Source organism: Odocoileus virginianus, chromosome 6 (assembly GCF_023699985.2).
Source record: "Odocoileus virginianus isolate 20LAN1187 ecotype Illinois chromosome 6, Ovbor_1.2, whole genome shotgun sequence".
NCBI lineage: Eukaryota > Metazoa > Chordata > Mammalia > Artiodactyla > Cervidae > Odocoileus > Odocoileus virginianus.
The window spans coordinates 9067490-9083794 of NC_069679.1; the positions used below are offsets into that span (position 1 = coordinate 9067490).

Here is a 16305-nt window from a genome sequence, read left to right on the forward strand (position 1 = left end):
TCTAACACCATACACAAAAATAAACTCAAAATGGATTAAAGATCTAAACGTAAGCCCAGAAACTATAAAACTCCTACTAGAGGAGAACATCGGCAAAACACTCCCCGACATAAACCACAGCAGGATCCTCTATGACCCACATCCCAGAATACGAGAAACAAAAGCGAAAATAAACAAATGGGACCTAAAAAATGGGACTGAAAAGCTTTTGCACAACAAAGGAAACTATAAGCAAGGTGAAAAGACAGCCTTCAGAATGGGAGAAAATAATAGCAAATGAAGAAACAGACAAAGGATTAATCTCAAAAATATACAAGCAACTCCTGCAGCTCAAAGAAAAATAAATGACCCAATCAAAAAATGGGCCAAAGATCTAAACAGACATTTCTCCAAAGAAGACATACAGATGGCTAACAAACACATGAAAAGATGTTCAACATCACTCATTATCAAAGAAATGCAAATCAAAACCTCAATGAGGTACCATTACACGCCAGTCAGAATGGGCTGCTATCCAAAAGTCTACAAGCAATAAATGCTGGAGAGGGTGTGGAGAAAAGGGAACCCTCTTACACTGTTGGTGGGAATGTAAACTAGTACAGCCACTATGGAGAACAGTGTGGAGATTCCTTAAAAATCTGGAAATAGAACTGCCATATGACCCAGCAATCTCATTCCTGGGCATACACACTGAGGAAACCAGATCTGAAAGAGACACGTGCACCCCAATGTTCATCGCAGCACTGTTTATAATAGCCAGGACATGGAAGCAACCTAGATGCCCAACAGCAGACGAATGGATAAGAAAGCTGTGGTACATATACACAATGGAATATTACTCAGTCATTAAAAATAATATATTTGAATCAGTTCTAATGAGATGGATGAAACTGGAGCCCATTATACAAAGTGAAGTAAGCCAGAAAGATAAAGACCAATACAGTATACTAACGCATATATATGGAATTTTAAAAAATGGTAGTGATAACCCTATATGCAAAACAGAAAAAGAGACACAGATGTACAGAACAGACTTTTAGACTCTGTGGGAGAAGGCGAGGGTGGGATGTTCTGAGAGACTAGCATTGAAACAAGTATACTATCAAGGGTGAAACAGATCACCAGCCCAGGTTGGATGCATGAGATGGGTGCTCAGGGCTGGTGCACTGGGAAGACCCAGAGGGATGGGATGGAGAGGGAGGTGGGAGGGGGGATCAGGATGGGGAACACATGTAAATCCATGGCTGATTCATGTCAATGTATGGCAAAAACCACTACAATATTGTCAAGTAATTAGCCTCCAACTAATAAAAATAAATGGAAAAAAAAAGAAATTAGAAAAGTCTCAAATAAACAACCTGAACTTACACCTAAAGCAACTAGGGAAAGAAGAAACAAAACCTAAATTTAATGAAATCATAAAGATTAGAACAGAAATAAATGGAATAGACACTAAAAAAATAAAAATGAAAAAGATCAATGAAACTAAAAGCTGGTTCTTTGAAAAAATAAATAACTAGGAATAAAACTATCATGTGTGTGTGCATTAGTTGTTCAGTCATGTTTGACTTTTTCCAACCCCATGGACTGTAGCCGTCCAGGCTCCTCTGTCCATGGAATTCTCCAGGCAAGAATACTGGCGTGGGTTGCCATTCCTTCTTCTAGAGGGTATTCCTGACCCAGGGATCGAACCCAGGTTTATTGTAGATTGCACGTAGATTCTTTACCATCTGAGCCACCAGGAAAGCCCCAAATTACCATGTGATCAGCAATCCCATGACTGGGCATATACCCTGAGAAAACTATAATTGAAAAATTCACATGTACCCCAATGTTCATAGCAGCACTATTTACAATAGCTAGGATAATGTAGATGTCCATCAACACGTGAATGGGTAAAGAACATGTACATATATGCAATGGAATATTACTCAGCCATAAAAAAGAACAAATTTGAGTCAGTTCTAGTGTGGTAGATGAACCTAGAGCCTGCTATACAGACTAAACTAAGTCAGAAAGAGAAAAACAAATATATTATACTAATGCATATATGTGGAATCTAGACAAATGGTATTGATCCTATTTGCAGGAAAGAAATGGAGACGCAGATATAGAGAATGGACTTGTGGACGTAGTGGCAGAAGGAAAGAGTGGGATGAATGGAGAAAGTAGCATTGACATATATACACTACCATGTGTAAAATAGATAGCTGGTGAGAAGTTGCTATATGAAACAGGGAGTCCAGCCTTGCCCTTTGATGACTTAGAGGGGTGGGCTGAAGGAGGGGAGGGAGGCTCAAGAGGGAGGTGATATATGTGCAATTACCAACATAACATTGTAAAGTAGTTTTCCTCCAAATAAAAAAAAATTAAACTTAAAGAATAAATAAATGAAATTGATAAGCCTTCAGCCAGACTCATCAACAGAAAATGGAAAAGGGCCCAAATGAATCAAATTGGATGTTAAAAAGAAGAAGTTACAATCAACACGTCAAATAGATGGAGAAACAGTGGAAACAGTGGCTGACTTTATTTTGGGGGGCCTTCAAAATCACTGCAGATGGTGACTGCAGCCATGAAATTAAAAAACACTTACTCCTTGGAAGAAAAGCTATGGCCAACCCAGACAGCATATTAAGAAGCAGAGGCATTCAGTTCAGTTCAGTTCAGTCGCTCAGTCGTGTCCGACTCTTTGCAACCCCATGAATCGCAGCACGCCAGGCCTCCCTGTCCATCACCAACTCCCAGAGTCTACCCAAACCCATGTCCATTGAGTCAGTGATTCCATCCAGCCATCTCATCCTCTGTCGTCCCCTTCTCCTCCTGCCCCCAATCCCTCCCAGCATCAGGGTCTTTTCCAATGAGTCAACTCTTTGCATGAGGTGGCCAAAGTATTGGAGTTTCAGCTTCAGCATCAGTCCTTCCAATGAATACCCAGGACTGATCTCCTTTAGGATGGACTGGTTGGATCTCCTTGCAGTCCAAGGGACTCTACTTTGCCAACAAAGGTCCATCTAGTCAAGGCTATGGTTTTTCCAGTGGTCATGTATGGATGAGAGTTGGACTATAAAGAAAATTGAGTGCTGAAGAATTGATGCTTTTGAACTGTGGTGTTGGAGAAGATGCTTGAGAGTCCCTTGGATTGCAAGGAGATCCAACCAGTCCATCCTAAAGGAGATCAGTCCTGAGTGTTCATTGGAAGGATGGATGTTTAAGCTGAAACTCCAATACTTTGGCCACCTGAAGCAAAGACCTGACTCATTAGAAAAGACCCTGATGCTGGGAAAGATTGAGGGAAGAAGGAGAAGGGGACGACAGAGGATGAGATGGCTGGATGGCATTACCAACTCAATGGACATGAGTTTGGGTAGACTCCGGGAGTTGGTGATGGACAGGGAGGCCTGGCGTGCTGCAGTCCATGGGGTTGCAAAGTGTCAGACACGACTGAGTGACTGAACTGAATTGAACAATCAACACCACAGAAATATAAAGGATAAGAGTCTACTATGAACAACTATATGTCAATAAAATGGACAACCTAGAAGAAATGGTACAATTACAATGTACAATGGTACAATTGTACCTTAGAGAGGTACAATCTTGAGAGGCTGAACCAGGAAGAAATAGAAAATATGAAAAGACCAATTACCAGTACTGAAATTGGATCAGTAATTTAAAAACGTCCCCAAAGCAAAAGTTTAGAACCAGATGGCTTCACAGTTGACTTCTACCATACATTCAGAGAAGAGCTAACACCTATACTTCAGAGACTATTCCAAAAAATTGTAGAGCAAGAAACACTTTCAAACTCATCCTATGAAGTGACAATTACCCTGACACCAAAACAAAGATATCATACACAAAAAAGGAAAATCACAGGCCAGTAACTTACTAATTATGATGTTTAAGTAGGAGGATGTCCTTATTTGTACTAAATGCACACTAAAGAGTTAGGGGGAGCTGGGGCACCAGGTTGGCCACTTATTCTAAAATGGTGAAAGAAAAATATTCTTTGTATTGTACTTGTAACTTTTGTGATTGTGCTATTTTTTTAAAAAAATTAAAATTATAATGACACTAAAAAGATAATACCGAGTATGGTGAGGATGTAGAACAGCTGGCCCTGGTTGATGGTTAAATGGTACAACCACTTCAGAAAATTATTTGTCAGTTTCTTATAAAATTAAAGTTACATCTACTTTATGACTTAGTAATTTCACTCCTAGAAAGATCCACTAAAGAGCTTTCACTAGCATGTTCTTAGCAGATTTAGTTGACACAGTCTCCAACTGGAAATAACCCAAATGTCCATCAGTAAGACAACGGATAAGCTGTGTTGTTTATCTCACAATGGAGTACTATTCAGTAACATATAGGAACTGCTATTACACAGAGCAAATGGTTTATTCTCAAAAAATTATGTCAAAGCCAGACCTAGATGAATTTATACTTACGATTCCATTTATATGAAGTTAAGGAAGGGCTAAAACAAAACCACAGACGTTTCACACTGTTGTACAACACGACCAACACAACAGTGTTGACTAACACAACACTGTAAAGCAATTCTCCTCCATTTACAATTTTTAAAAATCTAGAGATTGAAATTAGAATAGCTGTTGCTTTGGGGAAATAGGGATTGAATGGAAAAGGATGAGAGGGAACATTGTGGAAATTTTTATATCTTGATTGGATGAGGGTTATTTGAGTGTATGTATTTGTCAAAATTCATCAAACTATGCACTATACACGTTATTTGTATACTTCAACTTAAAAGGCTAATTTTAAAATATTCAGTAAATCATTATCAATGGTTAGCTCTAGAGGGTAGGACTTTTGGACTTTTTTCAACAAGTCTGTCCTACTTATCTAAAACAGGCACATCTAAAATCTAAAAATAAATATATATAATTATATAAAAGTAAGGATTTGTCCAAAGGGTACTCAAGCAACTCAAGCAACTAGTTGTTATGGGGGAAAATTAAGTTAGATCTTCTCCTTTTAAAATATAACCCCCCAAAAAAGTTCAGGTAAGTCAAAGAGTTAAAGTATAAAACCAAGCCATAATTTTAAATCAAGCCATAAATAATAGAAAATAGAAGTTAATACTTATTTGACTTCTGAATGGCAGATAAATTATTTAATATTGAAAACAATGTCGGGAACTCTAAAGGAATAGATTTCTGCTACATCAAAATATGGCTATATAATAAAATATAAACAAAATGAAATGCAACAGAAATTGGGAGGATTTATAAAAAACAACATTTGATAGACTTATAGGCAAAGTATATGAATTCTAGAAAGGAAGGAAGAATGGAGGGAAGGAAGAAGGGAGGGAGAAGAAAAAGGAGGAAGCAAAGTCAGAAAAAAGAGAAGGAAAAGAAAAGAGAGCTAAAGGGAGGAGACAGGGGAGAAGGCGAAGGAAGTCAGGACAGAAAGAAAGGAAGTTGGGGGGGGGGCGCTGGAGAGAACAGAAATGGCTAATCAACAAGTGAATAAGAAATAAACCTGAAATTTTACCTATCAAATTAGCACACATTATTGTTACATTATAGTGTCTGATGGCAGTCATAGAGTGGCAAAAGGAATACTTGGTCACTGCGTGTAGGAGTGTAAATTACTACATTTCTGGAAACCACTCTAGCAATGTGTATCTATAATCTTTAATGTTTCTGTTCTTTGAATCAGAAATATCTCTTTTTGTAATCTGTCTAAAAGAGATAATCGAAGCAGTTGCTCTTTTCAGGATTATTCATAATAGCCAAAATAATAAAAATGTAAAACATTATGGAACTAATTCGTTAAGTCACGTGATATCTGATAATTATTCCACCATTAAATGGTGCTTACAATGAGTTTTTAATGTCACTTTTTAAAAAATGTTCATGATAAATTAAGAATAGCAAGCCAGGACTCCGGTTTGGCTCCGAAACAGAAATTCCCCGCTGGTGAAAAACAAAAAACACTGTCTGTCTAGACACATCACATTTCCCTACCTTCGTTATATTTTAAATATTTCAAACGTTAAATGGTACCACTGTCCCAATATACATGTGTCTTGTTCAGGGTTTGTTCAGGAAAACATAAGCCACTTTACGTACGTCTTTGGATAAAAGGGGCTTAATATAGCTTTAGGGGCTTACAGGATTGTTGGCAGAGCGGAGGGAGCGGAACTCGGGGCAGCTGCTGCGAAGGTAGAAGTGGATGTGGACGGTGTCACAGCCTGAAGTAAGTGCTTAGCTCTTGAGAGCTTGCTGGGAAGCTTCGGTCACTCTCACATCTGTGCAGCATCTGGCTTTCGCCACCTCTGGAGAATGACAGATTCCCTTTCCTTTCTGCTTTCCAAATTTCCTCCGAATTCCCTTCGTGCAAACGCCAACCTGGAAGCGGAGGTGGGGGACAGTTGGGGAGGGGGTATTCTGGGAAATGTAGTTCCCCGCTGCTCTGCATTGCGGAGGACGGGTGGGAGTGATGCTGATGGCTGAAACAGTCTAGCCCCCGCCGCGCGCAAGGTCTGAGACTCATCCCCATATTTTCCTGTTGGTCAGGAGACTACAGGTGTTAGGGCTGAATAGAAAAATAATATGGTTTATAGATATCAGAAGATTATTGAGATAGTTTTTTTCCCACGTGTGGCATTCCCAGCTTATTACAAATTTGCAAAGCACAACATAAACTGTATAACTTGAACCCAGTTATACAACGTTTTTAGAAAGTTTCAAAAATGACATTAAAAAACTTCACCTGAAACCTTCACACATTGGCAAGAATGTGAAATGGTGCATCCACTGTGGGAAATCTGACAGTTCCTCAAAATGTTAAACAATAGAGTTACCTTATAACTTATCAATTCCACTCCCAGATATATTCTAGATAACAATGTTAAATGTGTGTTCACACAAAACCTTGTACACTAACGTTCATAGCAGCATTATTCTCTCTTTTTTTAATTGAGGTATAGTTGATGTTGGATAAGCAAATGGCAACCCACTCCAGTATTCTTGCCTGGGAAATCCCAAGGACAGAGGAGCCTGGTGGGCTACAGTCCATGGGATCCTAAAGAGTCGAACACGACTGAAGTGACTAAGCATGCATGTACACATAGTTGATGTACAATATTATATGTTTCAGGTGTACAACGTGATTCACAATTTTCAAAGGTTATACTCCGTTTATAGTTGTTACAAAGTATTGGCTATGTTCCCTGTGTTGTGCACTATATCATTACAGTTTTTAAAATTTTATTTATTTATTTAGCTGCACACTGCGCAGCTTGTGAGACCTTAGATCCCTGACCAGGGATCACTCCTGAAAGTCCTGACCACTGGACTGCCAGGGAGTTTGCTAGCTTTTTTATTTTATACATAGTAGTTTGTTCCTCTTAATCCCCTATTGGTATCTTGCCCTCCCTGATTCCCTGTCTCCACCGGTAACCACTAGTTTATTCTTTATATCTGTGAGTCTGTTTCTTTTTTGTTATATTCACTGGTTTATTTTTTAGATTCCACATATGAGTGGTATCATATGGCATTTATCTTTCTGTATTTGACTTATTTCGCTTAGCATAATACTCTCCAAATCCATTCACATTGTTGTGAGTGGAAAGTTTAGTTCTTTCATGGCTTAGTAGCATTCCATTTATATATACTGCGTCTTCTTTATCTATCCATCTGCTGGTGGACACTTAGGTTGTCTCCATATCTTGGCAGTTGTGACCACTGGGCTGCATTTATCTTTTGAAATTAGTGGGTTTTGTGGCTGTATACCCAGGAGTGGATTTGCTGGGTCATACAGTCTGGTAGTTCTATTTTTAGCTTTTGAGATAACTCCCTATTCTTTTCCCACAGTGGCTATATCAATTTACATTCCTACCGATAGTGTATGAGGGCTCCCTTTTCTCCACATCCTCCCAACATTTGTTGTTTGTGTTCTTTTTGATGATAGCCATTCTGACATGTATGAGGTGAAATCTCCTTGTGGTTTTAACTTGGATTTCCCTGATTGTTAGTGATGTTGAGCACCTTTTCATGTACTTGTTGGCTGTTTGTCTTATTTGAAAAAATGTCTATTCAAGCCTTCTGCCCATTTTCTAAAATTTTTGTTGTTCTTTTTTGATGGTGAGCTGTATGAACTGTTTATATATCTCAGATATTAACTCCTTATTGGTCTTATTATTTGCAAATATTTTCTCCTATTCAGTAGGTTGTCTTTTAATTTTGTTGATGGTTTCCTTTGCCGTGCAAAAGCTTTTATGTTTAATTAGGTTCCATTTTAAGTTTTGCTTTTATTTCCCTTGTTTTAGGAGACACATAAAAAAAATATTGCTACAGTTTATGTCAAAGAGTGTTCCACCTGTTTTCCTCAAGGAGTTTTATGGTTTCTGGTCTTACAGTTTGCATTTATTTTTGTATCTAGTGTTAGGGAATGTTCTAATTCCCTTCTTTTCCAGGTAGCTGTCCAGTTTTCCCAGCATCACTTATTGAAGAGACTTCCTCTTCTCCATTGTCTGTTCTCACTCACCTCCTTTGTTGTAGGTTAGTTGACTTTAAGTGTGTGGATTTGTTTCTGGGCTCTCTCTTTTGTTCCATTGGTCTGTGTGTCTGTATTTGTGCCAGTGCCACACTGTTTTAATTACTGTGACTTTGTAATGTTGTCTGAAGTCAAGGAGAGTGACACCTCCAGCTCTGTTCTTTGTTCTAAGTATTGTTTTGGCTACTCAGGGTCTTTTTTGTTTTTGTATAAATTTTAAAATTATTTGTTCTAATTTTGTGAAAAATGCCCTTAATAGTGTGATAGGGATTATATTGAATCTGTAGCTTGCCTTTGGTAGTATGGTCTAATGTTAATTCTTCCAATCCATGAACATGGTACATCTTTCCATCTGTTTGTGTCATCTTTAATTTCTTTCATTAGCATCTTATAGTTTTCTAAGCACAGGTCTTTTGCCTCTGTAGGTAGGTTTGTTCCTAGGTATTTTATTCTTTTTGAAGTGAATATAAATGGGTTGTTTCCTCAGTTTCTCTTTCTGATAGTTTGTTGTTAGTGTATAGAAATTCAACAGATTTCTGTATATTTACTTTATATCTTGCAACTTTACAGAATTCATTGATGGGCTCTAGTAGTTTTCTGGTAGCATCTTTAGGATTTGCTATGTATAGTATATAGTATTATGTCACCTTCAGACAGTGATGGTTTTACTTCTCTCTTACCTATTTAGATTTCTCTTATTTCTTTTCCTTTTCTGGTTGCTGTCACTAGGACTTTGAATACTATGTTGAATAACAGTGGTGAGAATGGACATTTTTGTCTTGTTCTTGATCTTGGAGGAAATGCTCTCAGCTTTTTGCCATTGAGTACAATGTTAGTTGTGGGTTTGTCATGTGTGTGTGTTAGTCAATCAGTTGTGTTCAACTCTTTGCAACCCCATGGACTACAGTCCACAAGGCTCCTCTGTCCATAGAATTCTCCAGGCAAGAATACTGGAGTGGGTTGCCATTTCCTTCTTCAGGGATTTGTCATATGTAGCATTTATTTTTTTGAGGTATGTTCCCTCTATGGATTTCCCAAGTGGTGCTGGTGGTAAAGAATTCACCTGCCAATGCAGGAGACATGAAACACGGGTTCAATCCCTGGGTCAGGAAGATCCCCGAGGTTGGCATGGTAATCCACTGCAGTATTCTTGCCTGGAGAATCCCATGGATAGAGGAGCCTGGTGGGCTACAGTCCGTAAGGGTTGCAGAATCAGATACAACTGAAGCAACTTCACATGCATGCGTGTTCCCTCTCTGCCCACTTTCTGAAGAGTTTTTTTTTTTCAATCACAGATGGATGTTGAATTTTATCAAAAGCTTTTTTGCATCTGTTGAAATGACCATATATTTTAAAAATTCTTTAATTTGTTAATGCAGTGTATCACATTGATTGATTTGCAGATATTGAAAAATTCTTGCATCCCTGGGATGATTCCCACATGATCATGGTGTATGATTCTTTTAATGTATTGCTGGAGTTGGTTTGCTAGTATTTTGTTGAAGATTCTTGCATCTATGTTCATTGGTGATATTGGCTTGTAATTTTCTATTTTTGTGTGATATCTTTGTCTGGTTTTGGTACTGAGGGTAGTGGTGGCTTCATAGAATGAGTTTGGAAGCATTCTTTCTGCAATTTTTTTGAATACTTTCAGAAGGATAAGTGTTAACTCTTCTCTAAATGTATGGTAGAATTCATTTATAAAGCCATCTGGTCCTGGAGTTTTGTTTGTTGGGAGTTTATTCTTTTTAGCTTACTCAATTTCAGACTGGCAATTGGTCTGCTCATATTTTCCATTTCTTCCTGACTCAGCCTTAGGAGATTGTACATTTCTAGGAATTTGTCTATTTCTTCTATGTTGTCCATTTTAAGTATTAATAGTCAAAACATGGAAGCAACCCAAATATCCACCAACTAATGAATGAATAAACATAGGTTGTATATCTATACAATGGAATATCATTTGGCCATGAGAAGAAATGAATTACTGATACAACATGGATGAATCTTGAAAATAATATGCCAAGTAAAAGACACAAAGGCCACATAGTTTGTGATTTCATTTCTACTAAATGTCCAGAATAGGCAAATATATAGAAATAGAAAGTCAATTAGGATCTGGGAAAAATGGGGACTGAGGAGTGATTGTTAATCATAATTGTTAATACCAGGTTTCTTTGCCTGGGGGGTGATAAAGGTGTCCTAAAATTATATCTAAAACACTTTGCTTTTCCATTTGTCTGTTGATAGGCACTCAGGTAGCTTTTGCTTTTTGGCTATTTTGAATAACGTTGCTATGAACACAGGTATTCAAATATCTTTTCTAAATCCTGCTTTCAGTACTTTTAGGTATATACCTAAGAGTGAAATTGCTGGGTCATAGAGAAATTCTATTTTTCATGTTTTGAGGAGCCTCCACACTGTTTTTCTTAATTGCTGCACTATCTTACATCCCCAGTAGCAATACACATGGGTTCCAGTTTCTCCACATTCTTCCCAACACTTATTATTTTCTGTTTAAAGAAAGAAAAAGTGTTTTAAATGATAGTCTTCTTATCATATATTAATTATATCTCAAACTGAAAAACCTGTTCACCACTGGACCCTACACTAATTGAGCATGCTTAATGTCCAGATCTTGGCTTCCAAATCTTTCTTCACTAAAGCAGCCCCAGTTTGGGGCAGAAAAGGTAGAAGGTGATTCTGGGACATTTCATTGTGTCAAAAAGCAAGGAAGACCTCAAATAATGATGGGGTATGTCTAAAGGACACCAGCCAAATTTGGAACAGTTTGAGCATCAAAATGAATGACTGTGATTGTTTGTAATATGCATAAATAACAACCTATGAATTCATGATAATAAAAAGGAGAGAAAGAAAAAAGTGATTTTTTTATAGAAGAATTCAAAGAATAATAGAATTTAAAAATCTCCATTTTTTGCGGCTCCTAATGAAATAATTGATTCAAGCAAGGGTTGGTAATAGATGCTATAGCCATTAGGTGAATGGTTATTAGGAAACCAAATATCCACATGGCATCATCCCCAGATTACATATTAAGTGCAAATAGAATCACATACCTTTGCAATGGAGAAATCTGGTGATTACAACTTTAAATAAGTGATCAAATTCAACATGGCAAATTGTAGGAAAGTTTGATATTTGTGCTTCCTAATATGATGCAGTACTAAGTATGCAACATTAAGTATTCTTACTAAAATGTGTGGCCTGAACATAATCAAGCTTGTCTAGGTAAGGAATTCAGAGGATAGTGGGATAAGTGAAAGGATATCATGTAGGATATTTCATAAGGCAGTGACCTAAAATCTTCAAAAAGTCAATGCCAGGAAGAAAAAGGAAATCAGCAACAGCTGGAAGATGAGTATGGATTAAAAAACATTTGAGTATTCCCCTGCTTGGTGTACATTTCACTTCTTTTAAGGAAATTTTGTTGTACAGACTGTCAGCAGTCTGCTTTCCCCTTCTGCCACGTGGAGTCCCCTGACCTGCATGCCATTTACTGTCTTGTGAGTGTCCCCGTGTGGGCCTTACCTGGCTCGCCCACCTGCAGGGCCAGGTCCCTGACTCCAGCAGATTGCAGTCTCTTTGTTCTCCACCCAGCACCCTACACAGGGCTGAGCCCACAAGAGGCTCTTGCAGTTACTCACAGAACTGCCTTCCCAAGGTTTCTCCACAGTTCCAAGATGTCTAGAAAGTCAAAAGAGATGCATAATGCTTGTACCTGAAGAAAACATGTGTGAGATCTGAGGCTGCTTTGGTTGGGAGAAAAGATCAGGGCCATGGGAAACATCTGCATTTTGTGGCAGATTGATTGCCAAAATATCCTCAATTCTTCCACCTGTCCTGTATTCATGCCTGTTATGTGATTTTGCAGTTCTTCCTATCAAGAGGTGGACCCCACTTCCCTGGCCTTTAATCTGGGCTGGCTTTATGGCTTGCTTTGGCCATGAGGATGAGGCAGAAGAGACAAAGCACCAATTATGACCCAGGGCCTCCAGATAAACATGTTCAGTGAGGACACAGGGGTAGAGAGGAGAGCCCCCACACTCTGGTCCAGCTCTGCCAGTAACTAACAAGGATACTAGAACAAGATGCTTTACTTCTTGGGCTTCCAGTTTCTCATCTATGCAATAAAGGGTTCTAACCAGGATCATCCTGCAGAGTCTCCTAGATCTTTATCACTGCATATTCATGAAAATGATGAATATATGTATATTATATACAACTGCTCTCACCCAACCAGACTACTAAATTAAAATTTTGCCAACCGCTGTGGAAAATGGGAGTGTCCTATACATGCAACAGATAATTGAGACAGTGTCTATACAGTCTTAGCAGCCATTAATAAAATCTTAAACCATCTTTGGAAATAGTCATAGAAAAAGCAACTGCTATTTGCCAGGTTCTTTTGTGTACCCTCGAATGCTCACAACTCTGTAAGATGGATGATTTCTCTTTCTTTGGGGAAATACAATCCTATGTAGGTTAAGCAGCCTCCCGAGGTCACACAGTTAGTGGATGGATGGTGGGTGGAGCTGATTTAGACGTTGGTCCTACCCAGAGTTGGTCCCCTCCCCCACTAGACTGTGTTTGTGCCGCTAAGTCAAGCTTCAGTCATGTCTGACTCTTGGCGACTCCATGGACTGTAACTCTCCAGGCTCCTCTGTCCATGGGATTCTTCAGGCAAGAATACTGCAGTGGGTTATCATGCCCTCCTCCAGGGGATTTCCCCCACCCAGGGATCCAACCCACGTCTCCTGCACTGCAGGCGGATTCTTTACTGCTGAGCCACCAGGCAAGTCCCCACTAGACCACATTGTCCTGCAATAGTTGGGATGGCTCCTAATGAGACACAGAGATGGACAGAGGAGCCTGGCGGGCCACAGTCTGTAGGGTTGCAAAGAGTTGGACACGACTGAGCATGCACATGGTGTGTTTTACAGTATGATGAAACTGTTCTGCATCTCGTCTGTGGTAGTGGTTGTGCAATTCTATTTGTCCAGGCTCATAGAACTGTGCACCCAAAGGAGCAGATTTTACTGTGTATTTTTTTTAATTAATGGAGTAACTTTACAGTGGAAAAGCCCGAGAGACAACACCTTAATCAGACAAAGTGAACATCATCAGTAATGGGACAATTTGAAGCCCTGTGATCCCTGAGGGGATGCAATGAGAAGAATGCAGCATCACTTTTATGCTATTCCTGTCGACAGTGCATAACCTAAGACCTTGTTTGGAGGTTCTAGCAGGGGAACGCAGTTATATCCTTGATGGAAGATCATCCTCCTTCTTCAGGGAAGCTCATCCTCTTTGACCCAGTGTGCAGCTTTGAGAGGAAGCATGTGGAGCAATGATGGAGGAAGGGGACACCTGCCTAGCCAGCCAGATCAGATTGACCCTGGCCATCAGTAGGGTGACAGATGGTGCAGGCAGTTCACTCTCACATTCTAAAGATGCATAAACTGAATCTAATCATGAGGGATCATCATACTAATCCCAACTGACCCACATTCAGCAGAATACCTGCCCTGTGACCTTTAAAGGTAACAAAGCCAGTCTTCTTCTGGGTGGGCCAGTGGTTAAGACTCCACGCTTCCATTGCAAGGGTCACAGGTTCCATCCCTGGTTGGGGAACTAAGATCCCACATGCTGCATTGTAAGGCCACAAAGAAAACAAAAGTGTCAAAGCCAGGAAAATCATGGAAGCATGAGAAACTCTTTTTATGATTTTCAGCCTACAGATCCTATACATGTTTTGTTAGATTCATGTCTTGGTATTTCATTTGCTTTTGGGTGGTTATAAATGGTCTTGTGTTTTTAATCCTGTTTTGCACATCTTTGTTGCTGGTACATCAAAGAATGTTTGAGTTTTGTGTGTTGATTTTGTAGCATGAAACCCTGCTGAAGTGTTATCTCTCAGACTTTTTCTTGATTATACTTTAGAATCCCAATTGCCTTCTCTACTCTAATTTTTTAAAAATTGAAATATAGTTGGCATAAAATTTTATGTTAGTTTCAGGTATACTACATAGAGATTTGATATTTGCATAGATGATGAAGGGATCACAAGATAAGTCTAGCAGCCATATTGTTTCCATACAAACTTAACAATATTATTCACCATATTCCTTATACTGTATCACCATGGCTTATTTATTTTATACACTGTGAGTTTTTTTCAGAGTAGTAAATTCATTTATTTTTAATAGTTCTTGCTTCTCAGTACCACGTCTTAGCTTTAGTCAGTTCAGTCACTCAGTTGTGTCAGGCTCTTTGTGACCCCATGGACTGCAGCACACCAGCGTTCCCTGTCCATCACCAACTCTCAGAGCTTGCTCAAACTCATGTCCATCGAGTTGGTGATGCCATCCAACCATATCATCCTCTGTCATTCTCCTTCTCTTTCTGCTTTCAACCTTTCCCAGCATCAGGGTCTTTTCTCATGAGTCAGTTCTTCGAATCAGGTGGCCAAAGTACTGGAGCTTCAGCATCAGTCCTTCCAATAAATATTCAAGGCTGATTTCCTTTAGGATTGACTGGTTTGATCTCCTTGCAGTCCAAAGGACTCTCAAGAGTTTTCTCTAACAATACAGTTCAAAAGCATCAATTCTTTGGCACTCAACTTTCTTTATGGTCCAACTCTCCCATCCATACAAGATTACTGGAAAAATCATAGCTTTGACTAGATGGACCTTTGTTGGCAAAGTAATGTCTCTGCTTTTTAATATGCTGTCTAGGTTGGTCGTAGCTTTTCTTCCAAGAAGTAAATGTCTTTTAATTTCATGGCTGCAGTCATCATCTGCAGTGATTTTGGAGCCCAAGAAAAGAAAGTCTGTCACTGTTTCTATTGTTTCCCCATCTATTTGCCATGAAGTGATGGGACCAGATGCCATGATCTTAGTTTTCTGAATGTTGAGTTTTAAGCCAGATTTTTCACTCTCCTCTTTCACTTTCATCAAGAGGCTCTTTAGTTCTTCTTCACTTTCTGCCAGAAGGGTGGTGTCATCTGCATATCTGAGGTTATTGATATTTCTCCCTGCAATCTTGATTCCAACTTGTGCTTCATCCAGCCTGGCATTTTGCATGATATACTCTGCGTATAAGTTAAATAAGCAGGGTGACAATGTAGAGCCTTGACATACTCCTTTCCTAATTTGGAACCAGTCTGTTGTTCCATGTCTGATTCTAACCGTTGCTTCTTGACCTGTATACAGATTTCTCAAGAGGCAGGTAAGGCAGTCTGGTATTCCCATCTCTTTAAGAATTTTCCACAGTTTGTTGTGATGCACACAAACAAGCTTTGGCGTAGTCAATAAAGCAGAAGTAGATGGTTTTCTGGAATTCTCTTGCTTTTCCTATGATCCAACGGATGTTGGCCATTTGATTTCTGGTTCCTCTGCCTTTTCTAAATCCAGCTTGAACATCTGCAACTTCATGGTTCACATACTGTTGAAGCCTGGCTTGGAGAATCTTGAGCATAACTTTGCTAGCATGTGAGATGAATGCAATTGTGTGGTAGTTTGAACATTCTTGGGCATTGCGTTTCTTTGGGATTGAAATGAAAACTGACCTTTTCCAGTCCTGTGGCCACTGCTGTTTTCCAAATTTGCTGACATATTGAGTGCAGCACTTTTGCAACATCATCTTTTAAGATTTGAAATAGCTTCTTACCTAGCTTTGTCATCGTTGATAATAATGATTTTTTGTGTTTTTATTCTGGTAAGAACATTAACATGAGATCTACCCTCTGAA

At 39.0% G+C, this 16305-nt stretch overlaps 1 long non-coding RNA gene across 1 annotated transcript in view; it reads right to left on the bottom strand.

The window, feature by feature from the left end:
- LOC139035558 (uncharacterized) overlaps positions 1-6389 on the bottom strand; it is a 15926-nt gene extending 9537 nt beyond the window's left edge. The window contains exon 1 of the long non-coding RNA XR_011488154.1: positions 6147-6389. This is a non-coding gene — a long non-coding RNA (uncharacterized lncRNA). The remainder of the gene's footprint in view (positions 1-6146) is intronic.
- Between the last annotated feature and the right edge of the window lie 9916 nt (positions 6390-16305).